General features: G+C 44.3%; 1 protein-coding gene and 1 long non-coding RNA gene across 5 annotated transcripts in view; one reads left to right on the top strand and one right to left on the bottom strand.

The window, feature by feature from the left end:
* The window catches only part of LOC118376550 (VPS10 domain-containing receptor SorCS2-like), a 507846-nt gene that overhangs the window by 171438 nt on the left and 310902 nt on the right, over positions 1–25506 (bottom strand). The window lies entirely within an intron of this gene.
* LOC127906709 (uncharacterized) lies at positions 15333–17078 on the top strand. Of its 2 annotated transcripts, XR_008062486.1 has the most exons (4): positions 15333–15476; positions 15976–16133; positions 16211–16368; positions 16806–17075. It is a non-coding gene; the product is annotated as an uncharacterized LOC127906709 (long non-coding RNA). The 2 variants fall into 2 exon arrangements; XR_008062485.1 differs by lacking the exon at positions 15976–16133 and having other exon boundaries at positions 15339–15695; positions 16806–17078.

Here is a 25506-nt window from a genome sequence, read left to right as displayed (position 1 = left end):
AAAGAGTGAGGGGGGAGAAGAGAGAGACAGAAGTCTTAAAAAAAAAAAAAACGTGAATAAAACATCTGGTCTTCGGACAAGTGTGACGTTTCACATACATTTTTCACGTGTGAACAAATCACGTGAAAAAAATCTCACATGAGGAAAAACAGACGTGAAATTTCACAACAGTTTCTCCAACATCTAAAACGTCATATTATACATTGCTCGTGTGCTTTTGAAGCTGGCTGGATTAAAACCCAGGTTTTCCACAGGAGAAGGCCCCATCTTAACCTTTGGACCAAGAGTACCAACACTAACTTTGAAGTTGCAGGCGGGGCTACCTCATCACGTCACCATGAGCAACAGTGACTGACTCACGTCCACTACATGTGCATTTTTATATTTTGATGTCAACTAGGGCTGTCAAAACGATAAAAACATTCATCGAGTTTGTCACAAGAGTTGCTGTGATTCACGATTAATCACAAATTCATAATATTCTCAAATTGAGCTGTCATTTATGTTTTCAGTGCAGTTCAAAAACAACGCGATAAAAAAATGACAAAACGTGAACTTGAGTTAACTGATTAACTCTTACTGCGCACATTTTAACACGTTAAACAGGAGAAATAAGGAGAAATAAACAAGTGTTATTTTATTATCCCAAGGTGTGGCAAGTTAATGGCATTACAGAATTTGCTACTGCAACATGTTAACACTACCTTTTCAACTGTGAGGAGAATAAAACTATTTCACCACATTAGAAAGGAAAACGTGTGCCTCTTCCTTTGCTACAAGGATTGTGAAAATAATAAGACAAAATGAGAAGGAAGCAGAAGAAGAAAGCGTTTTTTCATTACTACACTAGAAATCGTTAAGACTTCTATCTAATATGTTGGGATTTGAGAGGCATTTATTTTAGTTTCCAATCGTTCATTTAATAGATCATCATTTCCATTTACTAGGAAGTCTACAAAGGAGTAAATTAGAACTGTGATAAGCATTTGACAGTTTCCAAAACCCCCCCACAAATATCAATTTCCAAAGAGACACCTTTGAAATCTTTCCATAGAAAATGAAAGAACAAATCTCTTTTTCTTATGGCGAATATATCTTTTAATATGTGTGTTGACAAAAGCTGCACTTAGAACAAAAAGGTTCCACCAAAATGGTTCTTCGGCTGTCGCCATAGTAGAACCCTATTTGGTTCCAGGTAGAACCCTATTTGGTTCCAGGTAGAACCCTTTTAGGTTCCAGGTTCCAGGTAGAACCCTTTTTGGTTCCAGGTAGATCCCTCTGTGCAAAAGTTTCTTCATGGAACTCAAAAGGGTTCTAACCTGTAACCAAAAAAGGGTTTTTCAAACGGTTCTCCTATGAGGACAACTGAAGGACACATTTTTTCTAAGACTGTGTAAAAGCAGTTCAGTGACGATCCCAAACTCAGCACCTCTCGACATGCAACATAACCACCGTTGCTTTGATCACACACTGGGATGGATCGTTATGGCAACAATGGTTGTGGGAGTAATCGCTGTCTCAGCTAAAACTCGGGGCTGTATACTATGAGCAAGGTGGGGTCAAAGTGAAGTAACTCTACACCGTTTGCAAAAACAGATTTAAGTTCATACTGTAATTTGATTGAACAAATGTGAATCTCGTAGGAAGTTGATTTGGACAGCTTTGTGGTGAATTGGTTACTATAGCAACCTGGTCAGGTTGAGCCCATGGTGAAGCCTGCTGTGAGAAACAGAGGATGATGACATCAAGTGTAATGGTTAGGGCAGCATGGTTGGCATTATGGTGATATTATGTTTCATATTCAGTACGGAGGGAAAATTTGCCCATTTCTTTTAAAAGTTTCAACATTTGTCCATTTGTTTTCCAGGCATAAACATTGAATATAAAAACATTATAATATACATATCTAATCAAGGCTGTAGTTAGACCTTACAGATCGTTGTCTTGCTCTAAACAAAACAACATCAGCACGAATTCATCGTGTTGCTAATGCTTTCAGTGAACCCTAGAAACACAACCTAATGAAGACATGTTGATTTAACGAGCCGTGGCTTGATCCCAGAAATAGCTGACCTGTTTCTACAGATGATTAATAGACCTGTGTGTGTGTGTGTGTGTGTGTGTGTGTGTGTGTGTGTGTGTGTGTGTGTGTGTGTGTGTGTGTGTGTGTGTGTGTGTGTGTGTGTGTGTGTGTGTGTGTGTGTGTGTGTGTGTGTGTGTGTGTGTGTGTGTGTGTGTGTGTGTGTGTGTGTGTGTGTGTGTGTGTGTGTTGTGTGTGTGTGTGTGGTTTGACCTGTCTCTGTATCTGATTAATAGGAGATGCAGCCTAGTGCGTACAGATGTGCCTAATAGCCGATAACTTCAGCCCAGACATGTTCTTATAATCCACATAATAATTCACATGTCCTGTTGCCGCAGGATTATTTTCCTTCTGTAGCAAACTGGCTCAAATTAATATCCTACATCTGTATTCTTATGATTGGTTTAATCCAATAATTTAATATAATTGTCTATGCTTGGGCTTGTCTTTCTCTAGGCATCCATCAAGAGTAGATGATGATGAGTACAGCCTAGTGCTTCACAGTACAGATGTAGGATCTTCATTTGATCACTGCACAGCAGGAAATGCAAACTTTTGGGGTATTCGAGGTTTAAAAAGGCTTCTAAAGTTTGTAATTTCCACTCGAATATGTCAGACTTGATTTGCCCTTACAATTTTTTTAAAATTCATTATAATCCACATAATAATTCACATGTCCTGTTGCCGCAGGATTATTTTCCTTCTGTAGCAAACTGGCTCAAATTAATATCCTACATCTGTAAGTACAGTACTTAAAATCTGAACATCCAATGTTCTATTATGCTACAACCAGGGTCATCCTGGTCAGGTCATGAAAAACCACTGGCCCTGAGTATAGCATCCAATACACCACTGAGTATAGCCTCCACTACACCACTGGCCCTTTGTGTTTTACAATAAGTGTCCTCTCCAACACGAGTGTCTGGTAATACGGTTGCTCTCCTTTCAGAATCACCAACCTGTCACACACTGAAGGTCTATAGGTTCACCACTGAAGGCCTATAGGTTCACCACTGAAGGGTCTATAGGTTCACCACTGAAGGTCTATAGGTTCACCACTGAAGGTCTATAGGTTCACCACTGAAGGTCTATAGGTTCACCACTGAAGACCTATAGGTTCACACACTGAAGACCTATAGGTTGACCACTGAAGGCCTATAGGTTCACCACTGAAGACCTGTAGGTTCACCACTGAAGGTCTATAGGTTCACCACTGAAGACCTATAGGTTCACCACTGAAGACCTATAGGTTCACCACTGAAGGTCTATAGGTTCACCACTGAAGGTCTATAGGTTCACCACTGAAGACCTATAGGTTCACCACTGAAGGTCTATAGGTTCACCACTGAAGGTCTATAGGTTCACCACTGAAGGTCTATAGGTTCACCACTGAAGGTCTATAGGTTCACCACTGAAGGTCTATAGGTTCACCACTGAAGACCTATAGGTTCACCACTGCATAACATGTCTATAATAGATATAAAGTAGGTTAAGTATCAATAAATGAGTGTACATATCTGGCCTGGTAATGCCGTTTTATGCACTGACTGAATGGAAGCTGATAATTATGATTGTATTAGTCCTCTGGTCTCAGCTGGTCTCACTAAGTCCTCACTATCCAAGATCGAGTCAAGACCAAGTACAAATGTATCCGACACCTAGACACTCATTGCTTCTTAGCAAAGAGCAATTTCTCAAGCAAGAATTTATCTAGGACTGTCTGGGAGTGGTCTGGGTGGGGAGGTGAAAACTAAAGATTTGCCGTCATTGGCAGAGAGGTTTGGAACTCTCACGTTTTTGACTCCACCGGGCCTTTGAAACTGCCACTAAATGTAGTTTAGGGCCCCCACAAGGTTAGAGCTGGCCCTGCACACGAGCCACAAAGGTGATTCCCTCTGTGCAGACACTTGTGATGTTGAAAGGGAAAGTACCTCTGCAATTAAATCATGCTCCGCTGTTACCTTTCTTGAAGTCAAGTGAATTAAGAGGGTGAGAAATATAGAAAGGATTTTGAGGACAAAAGGGGAAAGTGAGAGAGCTCATGCTGAGAGATTCTCAGAATGTCATGTTGTTAGCATAGAAAGTTAGTCCAAAGTTAACTATGACTATTTCAAAAGGTGTACTTCAAGAGGTGTACTCTCCATAATGGGATAATTATTATTATACGCGTAGCTTTTAAGCTCTATTGTCAGTTAGTGAGCTACCTGCTACCTGCTCTTTGTTCTAATTTGCCAAAGCGTCAGCTTTTCTCCCGGTTAAAAAGTGTCAGACCTGAAAAGGGAGATCCACATACTCCCGCTGAAGATTTAGTCTTCGTAACAACAATGAGAGGAAGAGAGAAAGAAAGAAGAAAAGTCAGAGTGAGAAGGAGAAGAGGGAGAGAGGGGAAAGAAAGGGAGAGAGAGGGGAGAGAGAGTGATGGGGACGAGAGAGAGAGAGAGAGAGAGAGGAGAGAGATGAGGAAAGAGAAGGAGAGAGAGAGAAGAGAGATGAGGAGAGAGAGGGAGAGAAGAGAGAAGAGGGAGAGAGAGAAGAGGGAGGGAGAGAGAGAAGAGGGAGAGAGAGAAGAGAGATGAGGAGAGAGAGAGAGAGAAGAGAGAGAGGAGAGATGAGGAGAGAGAGGGAGAGAGAGAGAGAGAGAAAGAGAGGGAGAGAGGAAAGAGAGAGAGAGAGAAGATGTTAGAAAGAGGGAGAGAAAGAGAGGGAGAGAATAAGTAACTAGCCTCCGTCTTCCTCAATCTTGGATCAAACATCGTCAGTTTCACTACCGAGAGCCAGAATGAGACATGCCTCAATAGGCTTGTTAGAGCCTGTTGACTCATAGTCCCATTTTTGTAAAATTACAGCCCCAAAAAACCCAAACTTTAATTCCACTTGTAATTTTGTTTTATGAGGGAAGCTGGGCCGATTAAAGAAGATTTGGAAGGCCTAAATAAAAAGCCAATGAGGTCATTTCTTTTCTCACCACGAATAAAACACCTTTATCCGTGAGTGGGTCTTCCCTAGTGTGTGTTAGGTCGTGGAAATGGGACGCATGGAGTGGTTAACTAACGACTGTAATCATCATTATGATGCAATAAGTGAATTCTTGGCTCTGTGAGTGTGAGAGAATAAACACACGAGGTGACTTGGCTCCGGTGTGATACAGTATAACAACATCTATTTGTCATCTGAAACTGAACAAGCTGAATTTGAACTAATTTAACTTACTTGTAGGTAAAACAGACAGCCAACAGAGTCTGAAGAAACACACTGGTTGGGGTCCCATTATAAATTGAGTGAGACAGGTAGTAAAACTAACCTACACTTACCTGTCCAAAAGTATGTGGACGCCTGCTCGTCAAACATCTCATTCCAAAATCATGGGCATTAATATGGAGTTGGTCTCCCCTTTGCTGCTATAACTACCTCCACTCTTCTGGGAAGCCTTTCTTGTTCTTTTATATTACCCCCTTCTCTCCCCAATTTCTTGGTATCCAATTGGAAGATACAGTCTTAGCCCACTGCTGCCACTCCCGTACGGACTCAGGAGAGGTGAAGGTCGAGAGCCATGTGTCCAACCCAGCCAGGCCGCACTGCTTCTTGACACAATGCCCACTTAACCCGGAAGCCAGCCGCACCAATGTGTCGGAGGAAACACATTCCAATTCATCCCAAAGAGGTTCGATGGGGTTGAGGTCAGGGCTCTGTGCAGGCCGGTGAAGTTCTTCCACACCGATCTCGACAAACCATTTCTGTATGGGCAACGCTTTGTGCATGGGGGTATTGTCATGCTGAAACAGGAAAGGGCCTTCCTCAAACTGTTGCCACAAAGTTGGAAGCACAGAATCTTCTAGAATGTCATTGTATGCTGTTGCGTTAATATTTCTCTTCACTGGAACTAAGGGGCCTAGCCCGAACCATGAAAAACAGCCCCAGAACATTATTCCTCATCCACAAAACTTTACAGTTGGCACTATGCATTGAAGCAGGTAGCATTCTCTTGGCATCCGCCAAACCCAGATTTGTACGTGTTTCCACTGCTCCAGACTTCCATGGCGGCGAGCTTTACACCACTCCAGCCGACATTTGGCATTGGCTTGTGTGCAGCTGCTTGGCCAAGGAAACCAACTTCATGAAGCTCCCGACAAACAGTTCTTGTGCTGACGTTACTTCCAGAGGCAGTTTGGAACTCAGTAGTGAGTGTTGCAACTGAGGACAGATGATTGTTTACGCGTTACGTGTTTCAGCACTCAGAGATCCCGTTCTGTGAGCTCGTGTGGCCTACCATTTCGCTGCTGAGCTGTTGTTCGACCTAGATGTTTCCACTTCACAATAACAGCACTTACAGTTGAATGGGGCATCTCCTATGACGGTGCCACGTTGAAAGTCACCGAGCTCTTCAGTGGGGCCATTCTACTGCCAATGTTTGTCTATGGAGATTGCATAGCTGTGTGCTCGATTTTTATACACCTATCAGCAACGGGCGTGGCTGAAATAGCCAAATCCACTAATTTGAAGGGGTGTCCACATACCTTTTTATTTATAGTGTATAAACAGGCAGGTGGGTAGATAAATGTGTCAAATGATCTAACATTACTAATACTGATGAGGTAATCAGTTAGAGTTTTCACAGATATAACTCACAACTCTCTATTTACACGTGAGCACTACATTTTCCACACACCGACTAGGGGGGAATCAGCCTTAAATATGAGGATGTCTGCAGCAACTTTCAGGAGCAATAAATTACCCATTACCCATCGTTCATATGCTCGTATGCTGCATGTTCAGTTTGTTTCAACTCTCCTTTTTCTGCACTTCTGAGGAAAACTCTGGGCTTCATTCACTGATTCTGCTTGGTGTGACTAAGCCGTATGAAAGAGCAAAAATATCTCATTCTCAGGAAAGCCTTTTTCCAGTTAATTCTCCACCGTGTTGCCTTTCATAATAGTGGTATTGTGCCCCTGTGGAAAAGCTGGCGAGGAGCACAGAGAACAACAACACTAACAGAATGATCTCACTGTAAATGAGATCGATCCTCATAAAGCCTTGATAAAGAGACGTTATCGGTGTTAATAATACGTGTTTATAATAGCTAATAATATCCACCATCGACGAATCCTCATCTATATGTACAGTAGGAAAGGTGCAGGGTAGAGATCTGAATAACACACACGAAGGGGACTGCAGAGTCCCTGACCTTCGCTGGGAGGGAACTATTAGTCAGCACTGATGGGAGAGACCTCCCTCCCTCCCCCCCTCCTGTTCTCCCTCCCTCCTGCTCTCCCTCCCTCCTGCCCTCCCTCCCTCCCTCGCTCCCTCCCTCCTTCCTTCCTTCCTTCCTTCCTTCCTTCCTTCCTTCCTTCCTTCCTTCCTTCCTTCCTGTCTCCCTCAGAGGCACACACACACACACACACACACAGACACAGTACTGAAAGAGTGTGTGTGCATCTGAATTTGCATGAGATAGAGAGATGCAGTCCGTAGGGCTATGGTAAAATAAGTTTACTTCTGTTTTTTATTAGGTGACACAAACGGACCGTGCTGTAAAGGGCTAAGAAACCCCTCCATGTTAGTAATGTTTCACTCCATGCAGCTTAACACCACAACATGCAGACAGTCTGAGAACACCCATGTAAGTGTCCCCTCCTAGTACTGTGAACATATCTCTGAAGTGTCCCCTCCTAGTACTGTGAACATATCTCTGAAGTGTCCCCTCCTAGTACTGTGAACATATCTCTGAAGTGTCCCCTCCTAGTACTGTGAACATATCTCTGAAGTGTCCCCTCCTAGTACTGTGAACATATCTCTGAAGTGTCCCCTCCTAGTACTGTGAACATATCTCTGAAGTGTCCCCTCCTAGTACTGTGAACATATCTCTGAAGTGTCCCCTCCTAGTACTGTGAACATATCTCTGAGGTGTCCCCTCCTAGTACTGTGAACATATCTCTGAGGTGTCCCCTCCTAGTACTGTGAACATATCTCTGAGGTGTCCCCTCCTAGTACTGTGAACATATCTCTGAAGTGTCCCCTCCTAGTACTGTGAACATATCTCTGAGGTGTCCCCTCCTAGTACTGTGAACATATCTCTGAAGTGTCCCCTCCTAGTACTGTGAACATATCTCTGAGGTGTCCCCTCCTAGTACTGTGAACATATCTCTGAAGTGTCCCCTCCTGCTACTGTGAACATATCTCTGAAGTGTCCCCTCCTGCTACTGTGAACATATCTCTGAAGTGTCCCCTCCTAGTACTGTGAACATATCTCTGAGGTGTCCCCTCCTAGTACTGTGAATATATCTCTGAGGTGTCCCCTCCTAGTACTGTGAACATATCTCTGAAGTGTCCCCTCCTAGTACTGTGAACATATCTCTGAAGTGTCCCCTCCTAGTACTGTGAACATATCTCTGAAGTGTCCCCTCCTAGTACTGTGAACATATCTCTGAAGTGTCCCCTCCTGCTACTGTGAACATATCTCTGAAGTTTCCCCTCCTAGTACTGTGAACATATCTCTGAAGTGTCCCCTCCCACTACTGTGAACATATCTCTGAAGTGTCCCCTCCTAGTACTGTGAACATATCTCTGAGGTGTCCCCTCCTAGTACTGTGAACATATCTCTGAAGTGTCCCCTCCTAGTACTGTGAACATATCTCTGAAGTGTCCCCTCCTGCTACTGTGAACATATCTCTGAAGTTTCCCCTCCTAGTACTGTGAACATATCTCTGAAGTGTCCCCTCCCACTACTGTGAACATATCTCTGAAGTGTCCCCTCCTAGTACTGTGAACATATCTCTGAGGTGTCCCCTCCTAGTACTGTGAACATATCTCTGAAGTGTCCCCTCCTAGTACTGTGAACATATCTCTGAAGTGTCCCCTCCTAGTACTGTGAACATATCTCTGAAGTGTCCCGTCCTAGTACTGTGAACATATCTCTGAAGTGTCCCCTCCTAGTACTGTGAACATATCTCTGAGGTGTCCCCTCCTAGTACTGTGAACATATCTCTGAGGTGTCCCCTCCTAGTACTGTGAACATATCTCTGAGGTGTCCCCTCCTAGTACTGTGAACATATCTCTGAAGTGTCCCCTCCTAGTACTGTGAACATATCTCTGAAGTGTCCCCTCCTAGTACTGTGAACATATCTCTGAAGTGTCCCCTCCTAGTACTGTGAACATATCTCTGAAGTGTCCCCTCCTAGTACTGTGAACATATCTCTGAAGTGTCCCCTCCTAGTACTGTGAACATATCTCTGAAGTGTCCCCTCCTAGTACTGTGAACATATCTCTGAAGTGTCCCCTCCCACTACTGTGAACATATCTCTGAAGTGTCCCCTCCTAGTACTGTGAACATATCTCTGAAGTGTCCCCTCCTAGTACTGTGAACATATCTCTGAAGTGTCCCCTCCTAGTACTGTGAACATATCTCTGAAGTGTCCCCTCCTAGTACTGTGAACATATCTCTGAAGTGTCCCCTCCTAGTACTGTGAACATATCTCTGAAGTGTCCCCTCCTAGTACTGTGAACATATCTCTGAAGTGTCCCCTCCTAGTACTGTGAACATATCTCTGAAGTGTCCCCTCCCACTACTGTGAACATATCTCTGAAGTGTCCCCTCCTAGTACTGTGAACATATCTCTGAAGTGTCCCCTCCTAGTACTGTGAACATATCTCTGAGGTGTCCCCTCCTAGTACTGTGAACATATCTCTGAAGTGTCCCCTCCTAGTACTGTGAACATATCTCTGAAGTGTCCCCTCCTAGTACTGTGAACATATCTCTGAGGTGTCCCCTCCTAGTACTGTGAACATATCTCTGAAGTGTCCCCTCCTAGTACTGTGAACATATCTCTGAAGTGTCCCCTCCTAGTACTGTGAACATATCTCTGAGGTGTCCCCTCCTAGTACTGTGAACATATCTCTGAAGTGTCCCCTCCTAGTACTGTGAACATATCTCTGAAGTGTCCCCTCCTAGTACTGTGAACATATCTCTGAGGTGTCCCCTCCTAGTACTGTGAACATATCTCTGAAGTGTCCCCTCCTAGTACTGTGAACATATCTCTGAAGTGTCCCCTCCTAGTACTGTGAACATATCTCTGAGGTGTCCCCTCCTAGTACTGTGAACATATCTCTGAAGTGTCCCCTCCTAGTACTGTGAACATATCTCTGAAGTGTCCCCTCCTAGTACTGTGAACATATCTCTGAAGTGTCCCCTCCCACTACTGTGAACATATCTCTGAAGTGTCCCCTCCTAGTACTGTGAACATATCTCTGAGGTGTCCCCTCCTAGTACTGTGAACATATCTCTGAGGTGTCCCCTCCTAGTACTGTGAACATATCTCTGAGGTGTCCCCTCCTAGTACTGTGAACATATCTCTGAAGTGTCCCCTCCTAGTACTGTGAACATATCTCTGAGGTGTCCCCTCCTAGTACTGTGAACATATCTCTGAAGTGTCCCCTCCCACTACTGTGAACATATCTCTGAAGTGTCCCCTCCCACTACTGTGAACATATCTCTGAGGTGTCCCCTCCTAGTACTGTGAACATATCTCTGAAGTGTCCCCTCCTAGTACTGTGAACATATCTCTGAAGTGTCCCCTCCTAGTACTGTGAACATATCTCTGAAGTGTCCCCTCCTAGTACTGTGAACATATCTCCAACCCCTGGTGGTGTAGCAGAAAACCTGTTTTAAAACATGCTCTGAGAAGCCACAAGTAGTGCTGTCCCTGTCCGTGTGTATTAGAGGAACCCAGGGAGGGTCTGGATTTGGGGACAGACAGGGGATGTCTGTGGCCCGGTTGGCCCAGTCTGAATACTTTCAGTACCAGTCAAACATTTGGACAAACCTGCTCATTCAAGTGTTTTTCTTTATTTTCTTACTATGTTCTACATTGTAGAATAATAGTGAAGACATCAAAACTATGAAATAACACATACGGAATCATGTAGTAACCAAAACAGTGTTAAACAAATCAAAATAGATTTTAGATTCTACAATGTAGCCACCCTTTGCCTTGATCTTGTTTATGTATGTGTGTGTGTGTGTGTGTGTGTGTGTGTGTGTGTGTGTGTGTGTGTGTGTGTGTGTGTGTGTGTGTGTGTGTGTGTGTGTGTGTGTGTGTGTGTGTGCGTGTGCGTGCGTGCGTGCGTGTGCGTGCGTGCGTGTGTGTGTGTGTGCATGGAGACAGTAAGTGTATGATCGGCTCTTGCTCTCCAGTCTCAACACGTTTGGCCTGGGGGCCTGCTGAAACATTCAGAAGGGGGTGGGTGTTATTTTGGGAGGGGAGTGACCCAGGCCTCACCCTTATGGCTGGGTCTGGAGCTGGGGGAGAGGGGTCAGGGATGGGGGACATGGCCGAGGCTAGCATCGTGACAGACAGCACAACGGCTATAAAACACACAGAAGATAGTTCTGGAGTGGAGCTACTGCAGTGAGTTATTCCATCCGCTGCAAGCAGACTCTGACTCATATTTAAGTAGAATCAGTAAAACAAAATATTAAGACATTAACATTAAACAAAATCTCTCTCTCTCTCTCTCTCTCTCTCTCTCTCTCTCTCTCTCTCTCTCTCTCTCTCTCTCTCTCTCTCTCTCTCTCTCTCTCTCTCTCTCTCTCTCTCTCTCTCTCTCTCTCTCTCTCTCTCTCTCTCTCTCTCTCTCTCTCTCAGTCTCCATCTTTTTCCTTCTCTCTATGGTCATATTTACCCATCTATTTATGAGATGCTTGTTAGAGGCATGTCAAACTCAGCAGTTGGCTGAAAAACACACCTAGACTCCCAGTCCTCACTGCTGCACTCTTTGGCCAAGTCGATGCATTTATCTTGCTAAATGGACTCGTCATAGGCAGTGAGAGTAATTGCAAATTCAAGCCGTCATATATATGAAGTCCTGAGCTTGCCACATCAACCTCAAATAAAACATGTCCTGTAATTTCTACTTTCTTTTTCTACCCAGTGTTTACAGTTCACTCTACTACAGTTCACCCTACCACAATTCACCCTACTACAGTTCACCCTACTACAATTCACCCTACTACAGTTCACCCTACCACAATTCACCCTACTACAGTTCACCCTACCACAATTCACCCTACTACAGTTCACCCTACCACAATTCACCCTACTACAGTTCACCCTACTACAATTCACCCTACTACAGTTCACCCTACCACAATTCACCCTACTACAGTTCACCCTACCACAATTCACCCTACTACAGTTCATCCTACTACAGTTCACCCTACTACCGTTCATCCTACCACAATTCACCCTACTACCGTTCATCCTACCACAATTCACCCTACTACAGTTCACCCTACTACAATTCACCCTACTACAGTTCACCCTACCACAATTCACCCTACTACCGTTCACCCTACTACAGTTCACCCTACCACAATTCACCCTACTACAGTTCACCCTACCACAATTCACCCTACTACAGTTCATCCTACTACAGTTCACCCTACTACCGTTCATCCTACCACAATTCACCCTACTACCGTTCATCCTACCACAATTCACCCTACTACAACCCTACTACAATTCACCCTACTACAATTCACCCTACTACAATTCATCCTACTACAGTTCATCCTACTACAGTTCATCCTACTACAGTTCATCCTACTACAGTTCATCCTACTACAATTCACCCTACTACAATTCATCCTACCACAGTTCACCCTACTACAATTCACCCTACTACAATTCATCCTACCACAATTCACCCTACTACAATTCCTCCTACTACAGTTCATCCTACTACAATTCACCCTACTACAATTCATCCTACTACAGTTCATCCTACTACAGTTCATCCTACTACAATTCACCCTACTACAATTCATCCTACCACAATTCACCCTACTACAATTCATCCTACCACAATTCACCCTACTACAGTTCATCCTACTACAGTTCATCCTACTACAATTCACCGTACTACAATTCATCCTACCACAATTCACCCTACTACAATTCACCCTACTACAGTTCATCCTACTACAGTTCATCCTACTACAATTCACCCTACTACAATTCATCCTACCACAATTCACCCTACTACAATTCATCCTACTACAGTTCATCCTACTACAGTTCATCCTACTACAGTTCATCCTACTACAGTTCACCCTACTACAGTTCATCCTACTACAGTTCATCCTACTACAGTTCACCCTACTACAGTTCATCCTACTACAGTTCATCCTACTACAGTTCACCCTACTACAGTTCATCCTACTACAGTTCATCCTACTACAGTTCATCCTACTACAGTTCATCCTACTACAGTTCATCCTACTACAGTTCATCCTACTACAGTTCATCCTACCACAATTCACCCTACTACAATTCACCCTACTACAGTTCACCCTACTACAATTCATCCTACTACAGTTCATCCTACTACAGTTCATCCTACCACAATTCACCCTACTACAATTCACCCTACTACAATTCATCCTACTACAGTTCACCCTACTACAGTTCATCCTACTACAGTTGATCCTACTACAGTTCATCCTACTACAGTTCATCCTACTACAGTTCATCCTACTACAGTTCACCCTACTACAGTTCATCCTACTACAGTTCACCCTACTACAGTTCATCCTACTACAGTTCATCCTACTACAGTTCACCCTACTACAGTTCATCCTACTACAGTTCATCCTACTACAGTTCATCCTACTACAGTTCACCCTACTACAGTTCATCCTACTACAGTTCACCCTACTACAGTTCATCCTACTACAGTTCACCCTACTACAGTTCATCCTACTACAGTTCATCCTACTACAGTTCATCCTACTACAGTTCATCCTACTACAGTTCATCCTACTACAGTTCATCCTACTACAGTTCATCCTACTACAGTTCATCCTACTACAGTTCATCCTACTACAGTTCATCCTACTACAGTTCAATTCACCACCCTACTACAATTCACCCTACTACAGTTCACCCTACTACAATTCATCCTACTACAGTTCATCCTACTACAGTTCATCCTACCACAATTCACCCTACTACAATTCACCCTACTACAATTCATCCTACTACAGTTCACCCTACTACAGTTCATCCTACTACAGTTGATCCTACTACAGTTCATCCTACTACAGTTCATCCTACTACAGTTCATCCTACTACAGTTCACCCTACTACAGTTCATCCTACTACAGTTCACCCTACTACAGTTCACCCTACTACAGTTCATCCTACTACAGTTCACCCTACTACAGTTCATCCTACTACAGTTCACCCTACTACAGTTCATCCTACTACAGTTCATCCTACTACAGTTCATCCTACTACAGTTCATCCTACTACAGTTCATCCTACTACAGTTCATCCTACTACAGTTCACCCTACTACAGTTCATCCTACTACAGTTCACCCTACTACAGTTCATCCTACTACAGTTCATCCTACTACAGTTCATCCTACTACAGTTCATCCTACTACAGTTCATCCTACTACAGTTCATCCTACTACAGTTCACCCTACTACAGTTCACCCTACTACAGTTCATCCTACTACAGTTCACCCTACTACAGTTCATCCTACTACAGTTCACCCTACTACAGTTCATCCTACTACAGTTCATCCTACTACAGTTCACCCTACTACAGTTCATCCTACTACAGTTCACCCTACTACAGTTCATCCTACTACAGTTCATCCTACTACAGTTCATCCTACTACAGTTCATCCTACTACTAATATAAAAAAAGTAGTTTTGTGTATTGTGTTTGTTTTCCATAGTAGTTTATGATGTGCAGAGACCATTACATCTTAAGTGCTGCGGATTGAATTAGCCTAATGTGGCCGCGCTGTAATGCAATTTCAAATAGACATGAGTTAAACGCGAGGGAACTGCCTCTTCCATTTGGTTAGTTAAATATTAACAGCCAAGCAGAGACAAAGTGCATTCTATTACAATTTACTCAGATTCATTCACTCATTCAGAAAATGAAGAGAGAGAAGAGGGGGAGGGAGGAGGCCACATAGTCAGAGAGGTGAGATGGAGAGACATTGAAGAGGACAGTTGGAGTCCAACCAAACCCAATAACTTTGTCATCTTTGAGAAGATGTATGCCTGGAAGATATACAGTATGTCTAAGCAGATCATTCATTGGTTTCATGGCCCATCAGCTCATCTCTGCTCCTCTCTTCTCCACCAGGTCCCTCTCTCTCTCTACTGTCCCTCTCTCCCTGTATCAGTGTCTCTCAGCTCATCTCTGCTCCTCTCTTCTCCACCAGGTCCCTCTCTCTCTCTTCTGTCCCTCTCTCCCTGTATCAGTGTCTCTCAGCTCATCTCTGCTCCTCTCTTCTCCACCAGGTCCCTCTCTCTCTCTTCTGTCCCTCTCTCCCTGTATCAGTGTCTCTCAGCTCATCTCTGCTCCTCTCTTCTCCACCAGGTCCCTCTCTCTCTCTACTGTCCCTCTCTCCCTGTATCAGTGTCTCTCAGCTCATCTCTGCTCCTCTCTTCTCCACCAGGTCCCTCTCTCTCTCTTCTGTCCCTCTCTCCCTGTATCAGTGTCTCTCAGCTCATCTCTGCCTCTCTCTCTCTCTCTTCTGTCCCTCTCTCCCTGTATCAGTGTCTCTCAGCTCATCTCTGCTCCTCTCTTCTCCACCAGGTCCCTCTCTCTCTCTACTGTCCCTCTCTCCCTGTATCAGTGTCTCTCAGCTCATCTCTGCCTCTCTCTCTCTCTCTTCTGTCCCTCTCTCCCTGTATCAGTGTCTCTCAGCTCATCTCTGCTCCTCTCTTCTCCACCAGGTCCCTCTCTCTCTCTACTGTCCCTCTCTCCCTGTATCAGTGTCTCTCAGCTCATCTCTGCCTCTCTCTCTCTCTCTTCTGTCCCTCTCTCCCTGTATCAGTGTCTCTCAGCTCATCTCTGCTCCTCTCTTCTCCACCAGGTCCCTCTCTCTCTCTTCTGTCCCTCTCTCCCTGTATCAGTGTCTCTCAGCTCATCTCTGCTCCTCTCTTCTCCACCAGGTCCCTCTCTCTCTCTTCTGTCCCTCTCTCCCTGTATCAGTGTCTCTCAGCTCATCTCTGCTCCTCTCTTCTCCACCAGGTCCCTCTCTCTCTTCTGTCCCTCTCTCCCTGTATCAGTGTCTCTCATCTCATCTCTGCTCCTCTCTTCTCCACCAGGTCCCTCTCTCTCTCTTCTGTCCCTCTCTCCCTGTATCAGTGTCTCTCAGCTCATCTCTGCTCCTCTCTTCTCCACCAGGTCCCTCTCTCTCTCTTCTGTCCCTCTCTCCCTGTATCAGTGTCTCTCAGCTCATCTCTGCTCCTCTCTTCTCCACCAGGTCCCTCTCTCTCTCTTCTGTCCCTCTCTCCCTGTATCAGTGTCTCTCAGCTCATCTCTGCTCATCTCTTCTCCACCAGGTCCCTCTCTCTCTCTACTGTCCCTCTCTCCCTGTATCAGTGTCTCTCAGCTCATCTCTGCTCCTCTCTTCTCCACTTGAGTTTCTTTTCTTTTCTGTCTCCTATTCCCATTAGAGGAAGTGTGTGAATGCTGCAGGGGAAAAATATGCTGTCTACAGCCATGCAAACTGACAACTCACTGATCCCTTCCTTTCTTCAGTCTCTCCCCCTCTCTCGCACTTTTGTCCCTCTCTCCCTGTATCAGTGTCTCTCAGCTCATCTCTGCTCCTCTCTTCTCCACCAGCTCCCTCGCTCTACTGTCCCTCTCTCCCTGTATCAGTGTCTCTCAGCTCCTCTCTGCTCCTCTCTTCTCCACCAGGTCCCTCTCTCTCTCTTCTGTCCCTCTCTCCCTGTATCAGTGTCTCTCAGCTCATCTCTGCTCCTCTCTTCTCCACCAGGTCCCTCTCTCTCTCTTCTGTCCCTCTCTCCCTGTATCAGTGTCTCTCAGCTCATCTCTGCTCCTCTCTTCTCCACCAGGTCCCTCTCTCTCTCTACTGTCCCTCTCTCCCTGTATCAGTGTCTCTCAGCTCATCTCTGCTCCTCTCTTCTCCACCAGGTCCCTCTCTCTCTACTGTCCCTCTCTCCCTGTATCAGTGTCTCTCATCTCATCTCTGCTCCTCTCTTCTCTACTTGAGTTTCTTTTCTTTTCTGTCTCCTATTCCCATCACTGACAGCAACTCAACTCATATGACTGACAACTGTCGGCATGCGAAACTCAGGGGACATGTCAAAAGGAGAACAAACTATAGAGTGTGAGGAGAGTGTCAGGCTCCTGAGAAGCATGAGTTATCCTGCTAGCACGGAGAAGCATCACGTTGCAGAGGTTAAAACACCAATTAGCAGTAGTTATTAAACCCACTTCTCTCTCTCTCTCTCTCCCTCCAATTATCTTTCTTCCTCTATCTCGTTTTATCTCTGTCTGTCTCTCTCTGTTCCCTCTATCTTTTGTTTCTGTACAGAGCTGTATAGGGAAGCAGTAAATGATAATGGTGGAGAGGTGAAATCTGGCATGATAAGAGATGTGAAGCCTGTAAGAGAGAGAGAATGAGAGAGCGAGAGCGAACGAGAGAGATGTGAATGTCTGCATACAGTAATTATCTCTCTCTCTCTCTCTCCAACAGGTTTGTTTTTTTAGCAACAAAACTTACACGTGCGCAAAACAGACAGGGTTAGATTGATTAGATTGTTGATAACATGCAAACCATATTTCATCCCCGATGTTTATTGAAAACATAAATACATTTGCACAATGTGTTGTCTCTCAAATACATTGTTAGAGTTCTTGGTTAGCGAGCTAGTGGATTTAAGGTATATTAGCATAGATCTGACATCAGTCAAAACACTTAAAAAACAAGACATGGTATCACAAACAAAGCACTTACGATTCCCCACATGGCAGCGTCTTGTAATTGTTGCTAGCTTTCTGGCCATCCATTCTACAACAAAGGTCAAGCGCTGTCTGAGGTGCCCATTAACAGTGAGTCTAAAGCTCATTGCAGAAAAGGTGAGGTAACTACAGGTCAGAGACATCCTCATCATCACGTCGCGTACGGTGGCCCTCCTGGGACATATAGGGCAAGTTGGACCTTGGGGAAATGGCCATGAGAGATCAACATTTCTACATATTACAGTATGGGCTTGACCTTCTGCGGTGTACATTGCTGCTCAGAGAGACATCTACATCGTTAAAACCCCACAAGCCTGCTATTTAGAGTATTAAATCATTCATGAATATAACGCCTGAACGTGTACGACGAGGCAGAGTACAGTATGTTCACCATCAAAGGGGAGAGCGTAGTGTGTTTCAAGAATGTTCCCACAGTGTAGGTCCGAAGAATGTAATGTATGTGAAACCTTGAGTTGAGGCAGAATGACCCTGAACACAAAAACACACACGATTTTCAAGGATGTTGTTGTTTTTGTCTTGTCGTTTTGTAAAGAAACGACAGGAGCAGTGTGATGATAAAAGGATAGTAGATACAAAGATTGGACACGGCGGCAGCTGTACATGGTTGTCATTTAAAGTCAACACAATCAGTTCCTCTTATCTCTTAAGAGAAAGATGAAAAATCGGGAAGAAATCTCAGTTCCAAATAACTGGCCGTCTTTTGAAAAGAGACTAATTTATCTTAGGATCCGATTCAAAGAGAGAGATGTGTCTATAACGGGGAAAACTGCATAACGGGTGTCTTTTGCCTTGTGTTTTCTAGTATCTTACAAAAGCGAGGCATCTGGAAACTATTGCAGTCTTTTTACGAGCCATTAAACTGAGATTACCCCGTGTTCTCTCTTTGTGTTTCTCCATTTTACTGCCCAAACTGATCGCAACAGTTAAACCACTAATTAGCTACAATTCTAACGGTAAGACTGTGGCGTCTCGAGACTTCTAGACAACGAAAGGACAAGTGCAGAGTAGTAAAGAACATCTCTGTCATTTCAGCATAAACATACAGATAGATTTCGTTGTCCATTTGGTATATTATTTAGATTGAGTTGAGTGTACCATGTCAAGCCCGAGAGTGATATTTACAATATTATGATGAATGAGTGTTCTAAAGACATATATCTGAGTAAGATATATCTGCTATCTGCTCCTGAATAAATGCACACAGCCAAAGATGTGTATGTACACACCAGTCGTTCTTATCCCAATAACATTTTGCAGCAAAGGACAACAAGTTCCTGTAATGGTTTCCAAGAGGAACTTGACACTGCAGAGCCTGTGTGCTTGTGGGAGTTGTTGCAGCGTTGCGCAGACATTGAGCAGAATCCCATGAGGGCTGAACTCGACACTGGACAGGAACTGGCCATTCATTATGCAATCGACTTTCAAGTTTCTGTGATTCAGACACTCTCAGCAATGCTACATTTACCTCAGGTGAACCAGAAACAAGGTCTGTGTTCACGACTAAAGTCAATCCGCCAGCAAAAATGCTAGCGGATGCTAAGAGATATGAAATTCAAATGCTGTCTGAATAAGCAATGACCAACAAACTAGCGTAAACAATGCTGTTCAACGTAGTTTTAAGGTGATAGTCCACGTTCAAGCACTAACAAAAGTAGCAATGGGATTTACGCGGTTTAGTTCAGAGGTGTGTCAGTATCACTGACTTCAACGAGAGCACCTTGTAAAGCAATTAGACAAAACTGAAACTGTAGCATATTCCAGTCAGCCAATCACTAAATAATTGATCCGGGGCTCATGTCAAGGCTGTCTTATCTCTCCTGTATTGTTTGAGATGCATGGGAGGAATCAGAGCAGTCCCATTGTTAGGACTGCCAGTCATCCTCACGACTGGCATTAATCTCAACTCAATGTGCTGTCACCTGTCTGTTCTCTCGTCGCACAGCGCATCCCTGAGCTCATCACACACACACACACACACATTGACACAGACCGAGACAGCACCGTGAAAAATTCATATTTGTTTCATTATTAATTTGTGTATTTATTCATCGCATCAATAATGCATAGTCCCTCAACCGACGGGATGATATCGAATCAAACGAGGAACAACAAAGCGAGAGATCACACGTCACACAATTTGGCTGGCTCCTTTTGTGGAAACCTGCATCAGAAATGTTGAGAGAAGACGGTGATAAACTGAAACCAGAAACTAGGTCTGGAGCAGGTGGGCCATCCAATGTAAACCCATAGCTCTTGTTGATAACAATAATAGGATGCCCTATAATAGTGTTCCATGGAGTCTGCAAGGCTGGCATTACCCACGCCTCTGTGAAAATGCCTGCAGCTCTGTGTTCATGCCCTGCAGGCACACCTTCTGCCAGTCTAGGGTTCTCTCTCTCTGTTCAGCAACTGACATTTAACTGAGAATAATGAGCCTGTTTGTCATCAGCTTCCCTCTTCCAACCTCTCCCTCATCCCTCTCCCCCGTCCATCTCTCCCTCTTGCTCTCTCTGTCTCAAAGCATTCTCTCACTGTATGTCTCTCTCCATCTTTCTCACTGTTGACATCATTTTCTCTCTCCCCTCCTCTGTCTCCCTCTCCCCCGCTCCAATGCATAAATGTAAAGGCTGCATTTGGTAAAAGCTCCTTCCTTCCCTCCCTCATTCTGCCATAAGGTTGACGTTCTCTCATTTCGTAGCGAGGTCGTTTATCACCTTGGCCTGTCATGGTGACGCAGCGCTCCGCTCCGTCTATTTTCCAGATCTCAGACAATGCCCCAGGAAGTGAAATCTAAACATGATGCACGACATGGCTCCAGAGAACCCAACCTCCCAAAACCCACCATGAATCATACCTGTTTGTTTGTCTACAGTAGACACATGTTGGACTTAGAAAACGCAGACTCTGATAGTTTTGGAGGTGACGCCATTTTGAAGTGTACCAAAGTCGAAGCTAATCAAATGTTTCCTTTTAAATCCAGACACTTTTCAGCGCTTAGCTCAACTTTGTAATGTTTGCCGTGGTGGAAATTAGAACATGCTGTGCTGTTTTTTACTTAGAGAATTGTATCTTGTTATATGCTAGTGTTTTTATCTAACCTGAAACAAACTTGTCTTGTGTGATTTAGTCATAAGTCTGGGTGTACAGAGAAGAGACGTTTGGGTGCGACCGCAGTATGTGGCAACCTGGTTTCATCCTGGTTTAATCTACAATAATGACATGTTTTATTTCACTAGGAAAGTCATTTAAGAACAATTTATTATTTACATTGACGGCCAAAAGGCAAAAGCGGAGACAGGGGTCTGGGATAAAAAATAAATAATTAAATCATAAAAATATAGGACAAAATACACATCACGACAAGAGAGACACCACAACACTACAAAAATACAGACCTAAGACAACAACATAGTATGGCAGCAACACACGACAACACAGTATGGTAGCAAACAAATTGACAACAAAATGCTAGCAACACAACATAGTAGCAGCACAAAACATGGTACAAACATTATTGTCACAGACAACAGCACAAAGGGCAAGAGGGTAGGGACAATAATACATCACGCAAAGCAGCCACAACTGTCATTAAGAGTGTCCTTGATTGAGTCTTTGAATGAAGAGATGGAAATAAAACTGTCCAGTTTGAGAACTTAGCTGTGTGGAAATTTACAGGAAGGAACAGACAATGGTAGCAATGGCATCTATCTTAACCAGCACAAACAAAAAAATAACCTTTTACACTATGTTCCCTGCCCCTGTTTCCACACATCTGCTAAACTGCCACGTAGACAAAAGAGGTTGTACTTTCTATAAAAGCTGAGAGACAACTCTGTTCGTTGGGCTTTTAACTCTGGTCTGTTAACCGCTCCATTTTTGCCAATCATATAATAAAGTTGTTGTTTGAAGAATCTACAGTCTCTTCCTTATGGTTAGAATTTTCACCTCAATTTGGTGATGAGGATGGGATGGCTACCTCCGCCTGCTGATCGTTCCTGGGGAGACTGAGGTTAACCGTACAAGGGGTTACAGTAGACGTGGCTCAGGGAGCCCACACTCTGATTAAGCAGAGCAGAATGTGACCTGCCTCAGACCCGGCAGGGAGGGTCAGTGAACGGATATGCCATCACGAACACACAGACTGATTTTCTTAAACGCAACCTACAATTGGGGAAAGTTCATTTTGATAAAATCCTGTTCTGGGAATAGGTCGAGAAGTAAAAGCTATGTGATTCCAGGACAGGGTCATGAGGTATAATTCGATAAATATTCCTGCAGGTCAGAAAAACGTAAAAGAAAATGGATTAATCAGTGGACAGGTAAAACGAAACGGGAAAATCATTTTAAAACCTACACAGAATTTTGCGTAACATTTTATATTACAAAGAGAATTAAAAAAGGAAGACATTCCTAACCAAATGTTTTGTTTTCGTTTCCTGAGTGTGTGTGTCTTTTGACGAGAGATTTACATTATGTACGGCTATGGACCCTAAATTTGGTAATATATGTTGTCAACAACAGTGACATTTGAAGCATGACACTGGTATAAGACATTAGGTCTCCCATATTCTCCAGTAGTAAATTGGCAGACGTTCCAGTATTGGTTTTAATACAATGTATCAGGTGACGTGATCATTAAAAGGTAGAAATTCACTCCCGGGTGGCGCAGTGGTTAAGGGCGCTGTACTGCAGCGCCAGCTGTGCCACCAGAGACTCTGGGTTCGTGCCCAGGCTCTGCCGCAACCGGCCGCGACCGGGAGGTCCGTGGGGCGACGCACAATTGGCCCAGCGTCGTCCGGGTTAGGGAGGGCTTGACCGGTAGGGATATCCTTGACTCATCGCGCACCAGCGACTTCTGTGGCTGGCCGGGCGCAGTGCGCGCTAACCAAGGTTGCCAGGTGCACAGTGTTTCCTCCGACACATTGGTGCGGCTGGCTTCCGGGTTGGATGCGCGCTGTGTTAAGAAGCAGTGCGGCTTGGTTGGCTTGTGTATCGGAGGACACATGACTTTCAACCTTCGTCTCTCCCGAGCCTGTACGGGAGTTGTAGCGATGAGACAAGATATTGGCAGACGTTCCAGTATTGGTTTTAATACAATGTACGTGATCATTAAAAGTTTGGATACCACGAAATTGGGTGTGTGTGTGTGTGTGTGAGTGTGTGTGTGTGTGTGTGTGTGTGTGTGTGTGTGTGTGTGTGTGTGTGTGTGTGTGTGTGTGTGTGTGTGTGTGTGTGTGTGTGTGTGTGTGTGTGTGTGTGTGTGTGTGTGTGTGTCAGGTCTATAGTATAGTACATTCCCCGCTCCGAATCCCTTCACCCAGCTCACACACCCACATGATGGACGTGAGACATATGGGTTCTACATGGCCTGTGAGGGATGAAGATGAATGTGGTTTTCGACCTCCATTCTCAGGGCTAAACCAGGTCCCTCAAACATCTTCCCATAGCCTGACACTGAACCTGAGTATGAATGTGGATTCAACCTCCATTCTCAGAGCTAAACCAGGTCCCTCAAACATCTTCAAATAGCCTGACACTGAACCTGAGTATGAATGTGGATTCAACCTCCATTCTCAGAGCTAAACCAGGTCCCTCAAACATCTTCCCATAGCCTGACACTGAACCTGAGTATGAATGTGGATTCAACCTTCATTCACAGAGCTAAATCAGGTCCCTCAAACATCTTCCCATAGCCTGACACTGAACCTGAGTATGAATGTGGATTCAACCTCCATTCTCAGGGCTAAACCAGGTCCCTCAAACATCTTCCCATAGCCTGACACTGAACCTGAGTATGAATGTGGATTCAACCTCCATTCTCAGAGCTAAACCAGGTCCCTCAAACATCTTCCCATAGCCTGACACTGAACCTGAGTATGAATGTGGATTCAACCTCCATTCTCAGGGCAAAACCAGGTCCCTCAAACATCTTCCCATAGCCTGACACTGAACCTGAGTATGAATGTGGATTCAACCTCCATTCTCAGAGCTAAACCAGGTCCCTCAAACATCTTCAAATAGCCTGACACTGAACCTGAGTATGAATGTGGATTCAACCTCCATTCTCAGAGCTAAACCAGGTCCCTCAAACATCTTCCCATAGCCTGACACTGAACCTGAGTATGAATGTGGATTCAACCTCCATTCACAGAGCTAAACCAGGTCCCTCAAACATCTTCCCATAGCCTGACACTGAACCTGAGTATGAGATTGACAGAAAAGGTCCCAGATCAACTCTGTTAGCATTCCTCTGACACACACTCTGTCTCCAGGGAAACAGGAATTACCACCCCACAACACAGAACTATGTGGACCCTCGCTGTGTGTGTGTGTGTGTGTGTGTGTGTGTGTGTGTGTGTGTGTGTGTGTGTGTGTGTGTGTGTGTGTGTGTGTGTGTGTGTGTGTGTGTGTGTGTGTGTGTGTGTGTGTGTGTGTGGACCCAATTATCCCTATTAAAAGGTGTGTGTCACGTGGTAGATGGATCATTTCAAGACTTCGCCGTACACACGTAGACACACCCACACACACACACACACACACACACACACACACACACACACACACACACACACACACACACACACACACACACACACACACACACACACACACACACACACACACACACACACACACACACACACACACACACACACACACACACACACACACACACACACACACACAAGAGCAGAGAGGCATGTTGACTGGAAATCAACATACACACCAGAGACTGTTTAACGTCTACCAGGGTTTCTGGACATTGGCCCGGCAGCATTTTAATTGACCGGACATTTGAGAAATGTACAAAAGCCATATGCATTGGGAGTGTAACCTGATTACGGTGTCTGCCCACAGTGTTCAGAATGACAAAAATCACATGTAGATTCTGGTAATTCATATTAACAGAACATGCAAGTTCAGGATGGTCCATCTTATAAAATTCTGAAGTGCATTTTGAAGGTGTTAGAATACCTGTCCATATTTACGTTTCCTCAGCCAACAAGACACATAAGGAACAGCAAAATCACGAGCCTTTGTCAATCTATTATCCCCAATAGTAGAAACATTGACCTTTTCTATTGGTCAGCTTGTCTAGGAGAAAATAGCCTATTACAAACAGACGATAGATCCCAAATTCATACAGGCCTATTACATTAAAAAAACAATGAGTCTGATGGAACAGATCAGAAAGTTCAGCTTAAAATGTTGAGAAACTACAATATTATTTATTCACATTAAAAAGCACAGCAATGCGCACAAGGCAGTAGGCTATGTGTGAACATCCGTTGGTTACTGGACAATTATATAAAGTTGATATTAAATAATTAACTCCACGGGAACATTTTGGGCTAGGCTACTTTGACGCAAGGTAAGACATACCTCATAATATGTATTCAAATCTTCCGGTTTCAAACAATTAAGTTTATGTTTCCACACTGCTTCCAGCTCATTGCAAAGTGGTGTGTGAGACACTGAGGAAGCCTTCCATTGCATTCGCTGTTTGAGAAACTGTAGCAGCAGTATGTCTGATAGTTTCAGCTCAAAGGCTCTGTATGCTGTACGCTTGTGATAAATCAGATACGTAGCCAATATACCGCATACACGTGCC

Source organism: Oncorhynchus keta, chromosome 13 (assembly GCF_023373465.1).
Source record: "Oncorhynchus keta strain PuntledgeMale-10-30-2019 chromosome 13, Oket_V2, whole genome shotgun sequence".
In the NCBI taxonomy this organism is placed as follows: Eukaryota; Metazoa; Chordata; class Actinopteri; order Salmoniformes; family Salmonidae; genus Oncorhynchus; species Oncorhynchus keta.
This window is presented reverse-complemented; position numbering and strand designations above follow the sequence as displayed.